Source organism: Alligator sinensis, unplaced genomic scaffold, assembly GCF_000455745.1.
Source record: "Alligator sinensis unplaced genomic scaffold, ASM45574v1 scaffold1778_1, whole genome shotgun sequence".
Taxonomy (NCBI): Eukaryota; Metazoa; Chordata; order Crocodylia; family Alligatoridae; genus Alligator; species Alligator sinensis.
Window position 1 is genome coordinate 46,489 of NW_005843529.1, and position 3,875 is coordinate 50,363.

The window sequence follows — 3,875 nt, forward strand, 5'->3', positions numbered from 1 at the left end:
CCCCCCCCCCCCCCAAACACCACGTTAAACTCCCAACATAGAGATCTGCTCTTATCAGCTTGTTATAAAACGGCATCATCCATGGTAAGTAAGTATGCTCGGCCATGCACAGTGCATCTGATCCCATAACTGCAATAGAAATGGCATTGCCCACAAACTGAACGGAGCTGGGAGGGGTGTTAGAACAACTCTGCCATTAACACACTTTAAGCCGAGGTGTCCATATGCTCCTGTTTCTCTGTATCCAGCTGTCTTCCCCAGTCCAGGACAGTCAGAGACCTCTTAGGCAATGCATCAGTCCTGGGGAGCTGCATGTCCTGCCAGCAAACAGCCAGTGGGGCCATTAAAAGGCACAGCAAATGATACCTAAAGTGACTTCAGGGTCATCCCCACTGCACCTTCTGCTCCCTGCTCATGGCTGGATTCATGGCAGTCAACGCAGCACCCCTGCCCCTGCTTGCCCAGGGTAGTCGTGTGTCCTTGTTTAGGGAACAATCCCAAAGGAAGCGCATTGCTCTACACCCCAGAGCCTTTCCTCATCATCACTGCACCTTTCCCCTTCCCACGTTACTAGTCGTTACAGCCCCTTTCACCCTCGCTATACATCACAGGCAATTTATTCACTAGGAGCACTCCAGGGGCTTCACTGAGCTGACTTCTGAGCAAGACAGAGGATCGATCGGCTCCGTATATGCGAAGGTAAAAGGAGTGTGAGTGGGGGAGGAGGGTCCTATCACTGCTGATTGCCATTACCCTGGATGCAGATGCCACGTACAATGGCTGCTAAATAGCATGCCCTGCTACAGCTATGGCTTTTCTTGAGATTACAGCATAAGCAGTGATCCCCCCTGACATCTTAATCAGCTCTCCCCTCTTTAATTACCGCTGCTTTGTTTTCCATGCTATGCCGTGTTAGCGGTATAATTTGCACAAGGCGAACGTGCACGCAGTGCGACAAAACAGGCGACTGGCCTGGGAAGGCTTAAAAGGTCAAAGAAAAAAACTTTCGCTGAGGCTGCCAGCTGACCACCCCGATGCTAGGAAGCTACATAGCTGGTCTCTCAGCCGCTGCACAACACACCGTTGTTCTCCCAACCACCAATGGACACAGCGCACGTTCTACGAAACGATCAGCAGCAGCCTCGAGCACGTGTGCCTCTTCCGTGCAAGATGCTCCAAACTTTTACCAGCCCACCCAACACTATCAGTCCTGCTTTATAAATGACGGCAAAATGACTCAATCAAGTTCACAAAGCAAGTCTGTAGCGAGGATCTGGTAACGGAAGGGAGGATTCCTGCATTTCAGTTCGGTCCCTGGATCGCTGTGCAATGCTCCTTCTCCTCTTTCAAAATGCTCAGGATTATAATTACAGTAGAAAAGTGAAGACCTCCCTGACATCTGGGCCCCAGCGTGCTAGGCTCTGGGTTTGCCGACATGTAAAAGGGTTTACACAAGGTAGGCAGCCTTATCAAATTCAGCTGGAGTCACTGTAGCCTGGCACGGGAACAAACACTTGTAGGACCAAGCGACTTACCTGAGTTCATGCTGGGTTGGTTGTTTTTTTAAAAATCAGTGGCTATGGTACCCTGTGGGCAAGTGTGCTTGGGAATCCATATTCCACCTCCCCAAGTTTACACTGGCTGTAAATTTAAGCAGCCAGACACAATGAAAAAAAATCTTGCTGTGGGTATTTCACTCAAAAGCTCATTAATCCTGTATGAGGATGGTTACTTCCCTTCTCCCCCCTCTCAGTTTCTAGCCATTAACTGTACTGTTGCTGATAAGATAAGACTCATATGCTACCATGGGCTGTAACCCATCCATTATTTCAGAGCCCTGTCATGCGGTGGAGGAGATCGCTGCACACCTGACCCGGCGCCGCTTTGTAAATCTGCAATTCTCAAATCCAGCCAAGTAATTGAATGGAGAGATTTATGGGATTCTCGATACCTGATGAAGCTGCAGTCAATGCAGATTATTCTTCTGGCTTCCCCCCCTTGACAACTTCTGAACATGTACGATCATATCTCGGCTGTCAGCACCGAGATGGTTCAAAAGGAGTGCCAGGAACATCAACTCCAAACCTTTGGCTTACATCGCACAAGATTTACAAACTATCGCGCTTAAGGAAAAACCCACGATGCACGGGAGCGATGCATCACTGTGTTCGGCAGCCTCTGCAGGCACATGTAAAAATAAAGAACAGCGATGATACATTAGAAACGAAGGGCGTTCCTAGGATTAAGGCGCTGGACTGGGCTCTGGAGACCCATGCTCTTTTCCTGGCCGCACAGTCCTCCAATAATAACTTAGGGCAAGTTGCTCTGCCTCAGTTTGCAACGGGGAAAACTACAATTCCCTTCTCCCACCCATTGTTGATCTTAATTACTCCAGTTATGTGACACATGGACCGTCTCGCTAAGCTGTCAGAGCCGGGCATGACTGACAATACTTATGCTTTGGGCGCATTGGGTCCTGATCTCAGTTGGATCTCAGGAGGATAGCCAAATACAAATAATGCCTTCACACAGTCCCTACACCAAAGAAAAAAGTCCAAGACTCTTCCTTTTACGGGAAAGAGGGAGGCCCTCTTTCCCATAACGGAGCCATATGAAAACATGACTCTAGTCCAGGGGCGGGCAATTATTTTGGGTGGAGGGCCGCTTACTGAGTTTTGGCAAGCTATCGAGCGCCGCATGACAGGCAGCCCATGGCAGATAAATATTAATTTTCTAAATTTTTTAGGGGCCCCGTGGGCCGGATAGAATGGCTTGGCGGGCCGCATCTGGCCCCCGGGCCGCATTTTGCCCACCCCTGCTCTAGTCTCATTAGATCGGTGAGACCAGCAGCTATTTCACTCTGTCCCTAATCAGCTGGATTCTCCTTGCATCTCTTAAGCTTTCAGGGAAGAGGGACCGCAAATGTTTTTCCAGGAGAGTCCACCCATCATATCAGCCCACCGGCCATTACATCCATAATGCAACTCAGCTCATACATAATGCAGGACCTTAAAATGCTTCTCTAAATTCTCCTATTTGTGATATGTCCAAGGAGCAGTTGGCCAGGCATATTTTTGAGATCAGCACCCTCCTGCATGTTGCGCTATCCCCCTCGAGTGCTGTGAGGCTTGCCATCCGAAAAGGATGGCAGAATTTCAGAGATGTGTCTGAAGGAGGAGAGGCATTGTATGGTGGCTCTTTCACCCGTCTGGGAGGTCGGTGCAGCAGCAAGGCAAAAAGCAAACAGACAGACGGACGCAAGGAACGGCAGCACCAAGATAGGACACTTCTGCTTTCCCTCCCCTCCCCAACAGGCCATTACAGCAGTCTTTGCTCCCACCAGGAGGTAACATGCGTTGCTCAATTCAGTAATACTGCATGCTTGCTTCCTGCTTTTGAATCTGTGCAGGAAGATACTTCGTGAAAGAGAAGAGCCCCGGGTTTCAACCCACTGAAAGATTTCCCGTGGTCAGACTCCGCTGTTAAACGGTGTCCCAGTGAAGTGGATCTAGCCCTGCGCATTATATCCTGGCTCGTGCTTTCTCCCTATTTTTCTGCAGTACGTCTCCAGTGCCGTATCACCTAAACTTAGATGCTATTCAACCAGCTGGCACTGGATGATAGAGATGGCCAACTAGCAGCGAGGATCAATAGCAGCCGCGAGAAATACATTGCCCTTCTCAGGTAACAATCTTCGAGCACTTTACAACCATTAAGGGAGGCAGCCTCGCAGCTTGCCTATCAGCAGTAATAGCAGAACTGGGTGAGGCAGCTTCCCCTCTACTTGTTGACCCGTGTTATCTGCACACACTGTGCTTCCAAACCGCAACCCGATTCAGGGGGTGGACGCCTGGCCCTATTGAAATCAGTAGGGA

General features: G+C 49.7%; 1 protein-coding gene across 1 annotated transcript in view; it reads right to left on the reverse strand.

Annotated features, from left to right (window-relative positions):
• Nucleotides 1-3,875, reverse strand: part of VAV2 (vav guanine nucleotide exchange factor 2) — a 75,158-nt gene that overhangs the window by 37,259 nt on the left and 34,024 nt on the right. The gene's annotated exons all lie outside the window — the stretch shown is intronic.